The sequence below is a fragment of the Tauraco erythrolophus genome, chromosome Z, assembly GCF_009769465.1.
Source record: "Tauraco erythrolophus isolate bTauEry1 chromosome Z, bTauEry1.pri, whole genome shotgun sequence".
In the NCBI taxonomy this organism is placed as follows: domain Eukaryota; kingdom Metazoa; phylum Chordata; class Aves; order Musophagiformes; family Musophagidae; genus Tauraco; species Tauraco erythrolophus.
In genome coordinates, this window is record NC_141496.1 from 39,095,781 (window position 1) to 39,108,740 (window position 12,960).

Genomic DNA, 12,960 nt, shown 5'->3' on the forward strand with positions numbered 1-12,960 from the left:
AATCTTTCCTGTTTCAAAATAACTGGATGTTATTTGAGTTCAGATAACAGTTTTTCCTGTTGCAATTATCTTCTGATATAGACATTGAAAAGATTGGTCTAATGGTATCAGTTTTTCACAAACTTTCATTACTTCATGAAACGTTGTGTTTCAGTGTTTGATGCGGTTTTGGTGTTTGTTTCTCAGAACATTACAAAAAAAAAGTTTTAATCCTTCCTTATAAAAGAGTATTTTTCCTTCAAAGGAAGATTTACAGTTGTTGTTGAAGCTCTTAAATAAAGACCTCAAAATGATGTGAGTGTTTCAGCTTAACCATCAGATCTTTTGGTACATATCAAAACATTGTTGACCTTTTATTTCTTTTGATAACTTCCCTGTGTAGTTGTCTGGACATCACAAACCATCACCTAAATGACAATGGTCAATCAGCCAATAAGATTGTTCCAAGAGACAGTGGGAAGAAATAATCTTGCATTAATTTAATCTAATACTTCCATTTTTTATTTATTTTCTAATAGGAAAATAAAGAAAATGAACTTACTTTTCCACCTGGAAAACTGTGTATTTACAGGTATTGGCTCTCCTCACATTATAAAACTCACAAGCATTTAACAAAGTTATCCCGAATTCGTTAACCATATTTGCTTTAGACACTTCTTTATCTTGTGACCTAGGAACAGAGGGATAATTTGTTCGCAAACAACTGGCACAGTGTCAAAGATTTTTAATCTTGCTTATAAGTTAATAGAGATTCTTTATGTATTCATTTGTAAGAATAACCTGAACTATATCTGGTTAAAATGTCATGCATATAATTCTTATAGACTGTCAAAATTACTCATCTAAATCTACATCAAATTATTATGAGCATTACTCTATTTACTATTCTGCTACCATACTGACAGAGTTATTACAATTCAACCTTGGCCTAGATTGCTAGCTAAAGATTTTATTCCAATAAATATCCCAAATATTTCTCATACAGTAATACCATTTTTCTTTTTTTTTGTAAGCCCATTATTAAATATGAGTAACAATGTACATACTATAGCATTAGTATGTCCATAATACATTGTAATACATTGTTATGTCAAATAAACTTATGCTTAACAAAGGTTTCTTAAGATCTAGTTTTATCGAGGTTTTTTTGCTCTGAAACACTTAAGTTATCCTCAATTCTTTAGAAAATAAGTAGATGTCTTTTACTCATAAAAGGATAGATTTCTGTCTAAACCCCAGACAATTTCTTAGGAAACTGAAGAAACCAAAGCCTTCTACTTGAATAAACTGTAGAAATAATTAACAGCAGTTATTATGCAAAGTTCAGACACTGTGAGTTCCTCATCACAGACAAGTGGTAGAAAATTTTATATTATCAATATTCTTGCTTTAAGAAATACGATGAAAATATATTGCCATAAGACTTCAAGTCTTCTTGTGGTAACACAGAAAGAGTTTCCTTTGTTGGAGGGAAAAGTCATTATCTTCACTATCTCCTCAAAGCATTTCCTGCATCTTGGAACAGTTAATATTAAAGCAGCAGTTTTCTAGGTGATTAACTCTTGTCAATCAAGCATGATAATATCTGCCAGGCTGTCAGCTGTGTCCCTGTTTAAATGTAAAATTGAGGGTTATGAAGCTACTGGAAATATTACAGTTCAGAGTGTCAAGTGTCCTCTCATGGGGGTCTTAGATGTGTTAATGAGGAGAGGGGATAGACTTAATCCCTGCAGGATATTCTACATAAGGGCAGAAGAAGAAAGAGCTGCTGCCTGTCACATCACACTGTGATCAGCTTGAGAAAATCTGATGCAGGTGAAGCACTTCACTATCCACTCTTGGCTATAGCTTGTTATGAAAGCCACTGCGATATTCAAATAAAGTATGTCACCCCATCCTGCTTAAACCTAGAGGGCAGAAAGCGTTCTTTTTATGTCTTCTTCATCTCACTCTTTCCCTGGCTGCTGGTAATATTCCAGGAAGTGTGGATCATGTAAGATCTTTGCAATACACATGATAAGTTTGATCAACTTACCTTAAACAACACTTTCTCTGTTCTGTTCACTTACTTTATTTTTCTGGGCTGAAAATATCTCCTTGGTATACTGGAAAGTTGCAGAAAAAGCAGGAAAGAAACAACAAAAAAAAACCCCACCTGAAATACATGGGTTTATTCAGTGCAGAAGAATGCCAGTACTAAACTGGATACGTTCAGTAAAGTTCACTGGCACCCTTTGTCAATAGTTATTTGAAAGAAATATTGGTTCAGTATATACTCCATTTCTCACTGTCAATAAAAACGAAATCTAATGTCATGAGGTCTCATGTAACCTAAGCAACAGTGATTCATTGGCTTTCTCATTAATATGTTATATTGGAGAAAACTGTCTTTGCCTGCATATGTGATACACACCTACACGCACACATACATACACATACAGATATATGCAAGGTGTATGAACTCTTACTATGCTTGTCAGAAGACGGAAAGGATAACAATCTCATAAGAATACTGTGCTTAAATGAAAATGATTACAGCCAGCTTACTCCAACTTAATGAAAACGCATGAATACACTGCTGTTTTTTTCCAAGAAAGTCATCAGGCATCATCCACACTCCATTAGGAGCTGATTTTGTATGTAAACGTTTTCAGGTTTGGTAGTTATTAAAATTAGAAACCTATGACTTCCTTCCAGGAGGAAGAATCTCTCCCCCTGGTCTAGTCTTATATTATAGGCAATTGTATCTCTTTTTTCTTTTGTCAGAAACTAATTAAATCGCATCTTAAAATTAAGTAGTCTCTTGCTGCTTTTCTTCCTTTGGAAGCTATCCCAGACCCATCCTCACTGATATGTTTTTCAACCTAAATTTATCCAGAGTCATTTTGTATTCATATGGTTTTATACTAACAACTCTTTCTTTGAATTTGCTTATTTTCAGAAACAAGCGTTTGGTCTATTTTATAAGAAAGCATTATAAATGGAATGAAAAAAACATAACACTTCAAAAAATATTTTAATACATAATAAAAATACATAATACACAAAATAGCATTTACATATATTCATATGGGAAACGGTGCCTCTATTTCAGAGACTCGTTAATAGAACTGTACTGTGCCTGTACAGGTTAGCCTTTCCATTGGTGGTTCAGTCTTCTGCGACTAAAAATTCTTTTTTTCTTTTTTTTTCTCATTAGCTGAGTCCAGCCAGTGATTTCCACTCTCCATCTTCAAGGCTATGATGATGCCTTCTGGTCAGTACTTTTTATCTCAGTACTATCATCACTTTACCAAGTTGTTGCAGATTTTCCAGTCCCCCCCCTATATTTAAGATTTCCATCTCTACCTTACCAGTGAATTTCTTCAGGATGGACGCCTCTTTTTTCCTGCCACAGCATAGATACCAACAACTATCCTTAATTTTATTAATTTTCTCCAGCTTAAGAGTTTGTATTTCATTGAGGATACTGTAACCTCCATTTAGAGTGATGTAGATGTTCCCCAGTATTTGTATTAATGTTATCTTCAGTAGACTCCCTGTACATTAAATACTGTATTTTTACCAAAGTTCACATAAATTAGATCTACTTCGTTTACTTTGTCTAGAAAAAGAATATCACATTAGTCTAATATGATCTAACTTTGGTAAACTCATGTCTTATAAAGTGGAATTTCGTACCTGACGCAGCATGAAATGAATTCTAATGGCTCCCCTAGTGACATTAGCCAAAAGTAATTGTTAAGATAGAAGATAATTTTATTTCTGTAGAAATTCATGTGAACTGTAACATCATTAATTTTTATTTTTTTATTAACCATGAATTGATCCTCAGAAAAAGATTTTGATTTCAGTGGTTACACCAAATAATAGCTTTATGTAATACATTACAGTCATAATAACCGTGGATCTAGACTCAAAATTTTTAGTGATGACAAACATAATCTGATTATATTGCATGTCATATTACTTCAGAAATAAACATCATCAGAAATTAAAAACAAAATTACTTTTAGCCTTCAAAGTTGAATGACGCTATCAAATTATGTTGATTTACCTTAAAATAATGTGTCAATTTAAATAATAGAACATATTTACATCAGTACAGGTGGAGAATTCAATTTGTACGATTGCAAAAGAAGGAGATTAGCTCACAGTTGTTCAGGAAGTCTCTGAACTGAACATGTTAAGAGGTGAGAGTATTATGGGGATGTACACATACGGGTCCTTCTCTTACATATTCCTGTAGTTTTTTTTACTGGGTCTGTCTGGGACAGAGTTAATTTCCTTCATGGCAGCCCATATAGTGTTATATTTTCAATTTGTGACTGAAAGGCTGTTGATAACACACCAATGTTTTGGCTGTTGCTTGCACAGCATCAAGGTTTTCTTTTCTTTGTCACCCCAGCAAGTAGATTAGAGGTATGTATAAAGCTGGGAGGGGACACAGCTAGGACATCTGAGCAGACCCAACCAAAGGGATATTACAAGCCATGTAGTGTCATGCTCAGCATTAGAACCTGGGGAGGTTTGATCTTCCAATGTCTTCCAATGCTGCCACTCAGAGATTGTCCGCATACCTGTCTGCTTGTAGGAGGTGGTGAGTGATTACCTTTGCGTTATTTGTCTGGGTTTTTTTCCCCCTCTTAAGCTGTCTTGTTTTGTAACTGCCTTAATGCAGGAATGTTTTCACTTTTGCTCTTCCTTTTCTCTCCTCTGTCCTGCTAGGAAACGGAGGAGTGGGCAAGCAGTTGTGTGTGTGCTGAGATGCTGGCTGGGGTCAACCCACCACAGTGTGCCTCGTTGCCATTACTGGAGAAAGGATGGTTTGGTGTCAGATAACAGCTGTAATGGGACTGCTATAACATAGTGTGTTGCAGTCAGATGGCATAACCTCAGAACACAGCTCAGCATGTTGCATAGTCCAGAGTAGTCCCAGTTCAACCAATGTTTCAACAGCCAAATCAAAATACATGTTATTATTAGCCCAGTTACAAAGATGTACACTTCCAAGTTACACAGTTATGCAGATGGTTAAGAAAAATATACACAAACTTTCTAATATCTGCCCATTTCTATAAAGCTATGCTCATCCTCCCAGTACTGCCCAGCTCCCACCTTCCTCCAGAGGGTGCCTGGGTGTGGTGGTGGTGGCTAGGACAATTCAAGGGCATCATAAGAACATCATCAGATGTGTGCTGTGCGTGGTACAGATTTCCTATGCCTCAGTCCTGGGCTGGTTTGGGATTATTTTGAAGCGTATTCTAATAGAGTCAGTCTTCTTAATTCCTCCATCTTTGGTTCCTAGATACTGTTCGATTAACTTCACTTGTTGTCTGTTAGTGAAATTACACAATAGTCTCCCAGAATTGACATAAAGTTAATGTTTGTTACCTAGTGACCATGTAAGTTTGCTAGAATTTTACTGTGTATGATCCATACAGAGCTAATCTAAAACAAGTTAAATAACAGTGAGTTGTCTCCTAGCCACTTTTAGTCACAGCTGAAGTAAGGTGAAGTCAACTTAGGCCAACACAAGCCTGGGTAACTTCTGAGAACTGCAGAGTCAGGTTACTAAAGAGGATTTTGCTAGCACTGCCAATGTCATAGAATCATAGAACAGTTTGGGTTGGAAGGGACCTCAAAGATCATCTAGTTTCGACTCCCCCGCCATGGGCAGGGACACCCTCCACTAGATCAGGTTGCTCAAAGTCTCATCCAACCTGGCCTTGAACACTTCCAGGGATGGGGCATCCACAACTTCTCTGGATACTGAACCATAAGCCAGAGGAAATACAGACTTCAGTGTTCAAGGAACTCTTCTCCATCACCTCCAAGAGAAACAAGTGCTTCCGAGGCTACTTTCATCTTACTGGCTGCTGTTTGGACCGCACATGGACCTGTTTCAGCAAGCTGAGTTAACGCAAGTCAGTGCTGTGTTTGCTGTCTTCATTCTTATCAAGAGAAAACACTTTCTGTATATAACCAAGGCTCTTTTTATAAATATAAAATTCTAACCTGTAAGTGTTCAACAATGGAGTGAATGGAAATGAAGTTTTCCCCCCAGATTATACATATTTTGTACCAGGCTATATAAATTCAGTTGTTCTGTACATAAGCAGTTAAAAAATGGCAAGGAAAGAAAAACTGCATTACATTGACAGTATATTTAAAAATTTCTTCCACCACACAAAATACAGGAAAAACATAATGGGATATATCTGCTGAAAGACTAGCACAATAGAGAATGTAATTCATGCCACACTACAGTAGACTAAGAGAAAACAAGTGAAGAATGAAGGAAAAAATCATGACCAAAATCAGCTTGAATGAAGAGAAAAGAGAATGCTGCTCAGCCCTCTACTTTGCAGTTTCCAGATATGCCTAATGTTAGAAAAGCTTCCCACTACAAAGGGATGATGGAGTCTCTTGAAACACAACATGCAGCAAAGAAAATGCATCTTAATTCTTTCCAGATTCACCATCTTTGGGGAACAGCTATGGATTCACTTCTCTTTGTGAAGTTTATGAAAGGCTAATGGTTTAGTTTCACCCTGTCTGACCTTAAGGAATTTATGAGTATGCAGTATAAAGGATAGAAATACAAATTCACAGAAATTAGGTATTCCTTTTTTTCCAAACTCCTAAGAACACAGATTTCCTCCATTTTTTTTTTAAACTTTGTAAATTCCACGTGTTGAGCTGTTTTTATCACTTCGTAGGTCGAGATTGCTCTGCAGTAGAATCTGCCAGATAGTCGTCTTTTCAAATACAGACAGACTTTTCCATTACACATTTTAGTCCAAGTGTACAATACAAAACTACATAAGATTGATTTTAAAGAGACTTGTCAGTCTTAGAGGAACACTTCAAATTTCTCATTGTTACTGAATTGCAGCTTTTGTTCTTAGTTAAGCACACATAGAACAATAAACAAAATATTAATATTAAAAACATATTTTTCTCCAAAACTCTTTCATTAAGAGAAATAAATAATGTTTGAAGTATGTAAACTATTACAGAAAAACATGTCTTTTAATCTTGACAAACGACCCTTTTCATACAAGAGGAGGCTTTTACCAACAATCAGAATCAGGTGCCTTAGATGATCGAGAATTTATTTTGAGCAGACCAAGTAAATGCTCTTAAATGTATGTATGAATGTAACTTAAGTTTTTTTTTCCCTTGCCTAAACAAATAGGATAGGACCTATTATAGTAGTCACCTTCATGGTTTTAGGCAAAGCATTAACAGCTTTGGCCTTTAACTTTGAAATTCCCCTATCTTTCCTACAGTTCTGATCATATTCTTTCACATAAACACCAAGTGAAAAGGTCTCTCTTGAAATATTTTATAGGAAAAATGGTACAAGAAGGGAATAGAGGATTCTGGCAAAGGGTTAACAGACCAGTAAAGTGCTTCACTAACATATAGAATCATAAAATCATAGAATGGTTAGGGTTGGAAGGGACCTTAAAGATTATATAGTTCCAATTCCTCTGTCATGGTCCAGATTAGGGTGCTCAAAGCCTCATCCAACCTGGCCTTGAACACTTCCAGGGATGGGGCAGCCACAGCTTCTCTGGGTAACCTGGTCCTGTGCTTCATCACCCTCAGAGTGAAGAATTTCTTCCTTAAGGCTAATTGAGCTCTACTCTCTTTCAATTTAAAGCCATTGCCCCTTGTCCTATCACTACACACCCTTGTAAAAAGTCCCTCTCCAGCTTTCCTGTATGCTCCCTTTATGTACTGGAATACTGCTAGAAGGTCTTCCTGGAGTCTTCTCTTCTCCAGGCTGAACAGCCCCAACTCTCTCAGCCTGTCTTCATAGCAGAGGTGCTCCAGCCCTCGAATCATCTTCGTGGCTCTCCTCTGGACTCGTTCCAGTAGCTCCATGTCCTTCTTGTGCTGGGGACTCCAGAGCTGAACACAGCTGATTTTTTTTTACATTAAACTGCCCTGTTCTGTGCCAAAAGGATGTTTGTTTACTGGGAACTCTCAATATGTCATCTTTTGCTTGTCCTGCACTTCACTTTCAAATTTTTTAAGACTAATTGAAAGAAAACATCAATGACAGAAAATATGTGAGTAAGATATTAATGACATGAAAATACTAAAAGAATACTCGACGAGGATTATAAACATTATGCCTAATGGACACTGATACAGTAGAATGATCTTTTGCTCACCACTATTTTGTGCCCATACTTAACATTATGAAAAGAATCTATAAAACATTTTCAAAACCACTCCTGCAGCTTCATTCATCCATCCTTATCACACCCAAATATTTTCTTCTGAACTAATTTAAAAAACATTTTAAAAAGGGGTAACATATAAAAATAATTTTTATTTGTTAGTGTATCTGATTTCTCCTGATCTACCACAGGACATTCACAAAATTTCTAAACCACGGATCTCAGAGGCAGTTTTTTCTGGTTCTATAAGTTTCTCTGGTCCTGTCATCTTCTACATCTTGCCTCTTCTACCCATTTCTTCCTCCATGAATCTTCCTTTGTTTCTCCCCTTTTTGTAATGGACTGTTTTTTAACCCCATTTTACATCTGGATATTCTAATGCATACATACATGATTCTTTTTACATAAGCTGGAGAAAAAATGGTGCTGACTTGCATGTAGCTCCTTATGCTCTTTTCAGAAGATGTTCTCTTCTAACTAAATTAGAAAGCAGATAAAAAGCATAAGCTTTTACTACTTTGCACTCACTTTCTAAGGATTAAGAGTCACCTGTAAAGATAACGAGATTTAATATGGACATGACATAAATTGTACAATTTTCCTCACAAGTTTTAAGATGTGTTCTGCAGCTTCACTGGTTCATACTCTTCTGCAATAGGGAAAGTATAAATGTATTATGTACTATACAATTCCTAACATTTGTTTTCTGTCTAATAAGGCTAACAAGTCCAGTCAGTTTTCATCTTCTATTACCTTCTGTGATTACCAGTAGCATGAAAACTCAACAACAAAAAGAGTTATCCAGGGTTTACTAGACAATAATAAGCCTTTGTTAACTATAATATTGAGATATTTTAAAATTTGAATCTTTATTTGGGAACTGTATTTCTTTTGCCATGCGTTTTGAAAGATTGTCTTCATTTTATATCCGTCAAGGACATGCTTTTTTAGGAATCAGTTTGAGATACCTCCTGAATTTCATGCATGTGATGTGAGTAATTATTATCCAAAAGAAAAATTCAGCTTCTAAAAAATTAATCTAATACGAAAAGATAAACATCCAGCAAGAGGTGACTGAAAGAAGCAATTCCACTTCCCTTTAAGATTTCAAGACCTTGGTTTGTTCTGCCCTGGAAGATAAACTATTTAGAATGTTTTTTGAAGTTCTTCCTCTGTATTTCTTTTCATGTGACATTTCTTTTAAAAACATCACCTTCTTCATTTTGGAAGGTAAATCCTTGTTGAGCTAAAAGAGCAAGATGATCAGATTACAGGAAGGAATTTTCCATTTGAAAATCACATAAACTCAGATTTCTAAAGGCCAAGGTTTTTGCTCTCATTAACCCTAGCTTAGAAAAAAGGGAGTCTGTCACTCAGACAGTTATTTTTCCTCTTTCTCAAGTTCATGCCTCCTTCCCTCAAAAACCCCCTAAAAATTACTTCTGGAAATATTTTGATTTTAATGAGTTCAGAACCAGTGTAATATTAATTTATTGAGAAAGTTTTTTCTTCAAATCTGCCTAAACTCTTTCTGTTATTGTAAGTAATAAATTAATTTTATTGTTATCAGTTTATATGTCATAGTAAGCAATATTAAACTATACTTTTGGATCTGTGCTTGATTTTTCTTCTTTCACAGGGTTAATTTTTTGAAATAGCAAGTACTCGTTGGACATGTATAATCCCTTGTATTTAAGTTCTGAATGAAATTTTAAATCAGAAGGCTTTTTTTAACACACTTTAATATCAAACCTTCAAATAAAACCCCCACATATATACAAATAAACCCAAAGCTCTTTCCTTTAGATAGAAATTGAACTCTGCATACTGTAGACCATAATCAAAAGCATTCATCTGCAAGACCAGCTTGAGCATTTTAGTTGTAATTTACAGGTCATTGACTTCTTCATTACAGGCAGCCCCTGGGAAAAGTATTTTCTAATACAAAGGCACCTACAGTAGCCAAGCTGCAATATGTGAGCACTGCAGCAGTTCGCCTGTAACTGCAGGGTTTGAATATGCATTTAATAAACATTTGTATTCCAACTTGATCTTACTACAGAAAATTAGTTCTACTGGGAGAGTAAGTAGAAGAATGGACAAATAAAACCAGACAACAGTTTCAATGCCTTTTAAAGAGTCATATTTTGCAACATTAGGCTTTAGTGTCACCAAAGACCCATATTGTCAGAATCCTTTTTTTAACAATAAATATATGGAATGGATAAATTTTCTCAGCACTTGAATTCTGACAAAGTAAAGCAAGTAGTGTATTTCATGCTTAGTAATATTATTTACATCTATTACATTCTTTTTACAGTTAAATGTCTTTCATTGAAAATTCTAGGTATTTTCAGATTATTTTTTATCTAACAAAGTCTTCAGTATAACGCAATATAAAAATCACAGCAAACTTTGACATTGGAGAGTCAAACTTTTATGCAGCTTCAAAAGACCTTCACATACATGTGTTCTGTTCCACAGCTTCAGCAGGTAACAGAAGTCAAAGGCGAGCAAAACCAAAATCCTGATGAGGTTTCTAGGTGAAAGCAAGGCAACGCTTAGATTTAAAAAAAAACCACTGTACTTCTCAGCATTGATCAGAGATGACAATATTTTTGCTTCTGTGTGAGAGATTAAATCTTAGACAGTAACCAGAGCTTAAATATTTTTCTTTCTCATTCCATATTCTCTATCAATTTTCCTCTTTGTACTTGAGTGTGTGAAGGTTAGGAATATTTTTTTTTTCCCTAGATCACCCTGGCTTTGGCATAGCTGATATTCTATCACATAAACTTTACAAAACAAGGAATAAGAGTTCTGCAACTGACACAGAGCTCTCCAGGATATTTTGTGCTTATTGGGATACAGACATGACTGCAGTATTGGAGGTAAATGATAAGCAAGATTTTTATTCCTTTTAATTTCAGGATCCTTTTTAATTTTTGAGTGAAAAGCTAGTGTACACAAACGTCCATTAACACAAAATTTTATCAAAATGCTTACTACATAGATGGAAACCACCACTTAAACTTACATTTAGAAAGAAAATTAAGAATGTGATTATTATGCAGTACTGGATCTAATTTTTCATCTATTTTATCTTTTTCTTTTTTTGGTTAAAATATTTTCTTCCAAAATTCACTAGTTCCACTGAAATTAAAATAGGGACCAAACTGTGAGCAAATCTTCATAACCTAATGGTTAAAGCATTCAGCTCAGAAAATATACTTGCATTCCAGACTCTGTTCCAATAAATGTTCAAAAATAGGAGGTTTTGTGAACAATTTATTTATCTCATGACAGGTAGTATAGATCTAACAAGTGGATCTAAGATACTTTCATCTTCACAGTCTGTAGAATTCATTTAATGCAGATTCAGATTTTCTACCTGGGTGTATTTAGCACATTTTGATAAATTTTTGCCTGTCTTAACTTTGCACTTTAACTTAAAGGTATTTTCAAGTATTTTTATTTTTTTTTTTTTTTATTTCTGTAAATACTATTCCTGTCTCTATTTAGTCTTTAGATGCTTTTAAAGCGCAAATAATTTCGGGGTTTTATTCTAACATGTATGTATTATTGGACAGCCTTTTTAATAAAATGAACTCTTGTGAAATCTGGCTTCAGGAACAGCTGTCTGCTTCAAGGTGACCACCTGAGGTTTCATTCTCTGCAAATTACATTGTCTTCTGACATTATCCTAGGAAATGCACTTATACTGTCAAACTTTCCTTTTTCTGACCTCAGGGCATGCAGCAAATACTGTCACCATTATACTGTAAGTCACTCATAACACAGTATTCATTCTTTGAGTCTGACTTCTCAAGCCTGTCAGGGTCCCTCTGGACGGCATCTCTTCCCTCCAGCATGTCCACAACACCACACAGCTTGGAGTTGTCAACAAACTTGTTGAGGGTGCACTTGATCCCACCGTCCATGTCGCCGACAAAGATGTTAAATAACACCGGCCCCAGTACTGACCCTTGAGGAACACCACTCATCACTGGTCTCTACTTGGACATCGAGCCATTGACTGCAACTCTTTGAGTGTGACCAGCCCATCAATTCGTTATCCACCAAGTGGTCCATCCATCAAATCCATGTCTCTCCGATTTAGAAGCAAGGATGTCATACAGGACAGTGCCAAATGTTTTGCACAAGTCCAGGTAGATGATGTCAGTTTTTCTTCCTTTATCCACCAACTCTGTAACCCCATCATAGAAGGCCACCAAATTTGTCAGGCACGATTTTCCCTTAGTGAAACAATGCTGGTGGTCACCAAGCACCTCCTCATTTTCCATTTAAAATAGAATACACAAAAAGTAGAACAGTATATGTAGAGATACATAGAAAGCAGAATACATAAACCAACCCATTCTCACCTTTTATTTTACAATTGGACTTTATGTCCTCAAACATCTCTGTACTTATTTGGAGGCACATTCAAACTAACCCTTGTCATACATTGCTGGTTAGAACTGCACGCAGATGGTGGTTCCACACAACTTTACTCCACATAACATATTCAGAGAACAGCACTAATCTTTCCCATTACAGCTGTATAATGAAAATGAACATGAACAACTCCTTCTCCTCTTAATATAAGAACTATTATGGAAATTGTATTAAGAGAAAGTCTGTCCTAAGGCCTCATAATTGAAGTAAGAAAAGTAATTTGTGGACTGGGGATACTTACAGGTACCCTAGCAGCTCTTAAAATCCAGGTGCTACTGAGCATAGCCAGAGATCACATTTCACT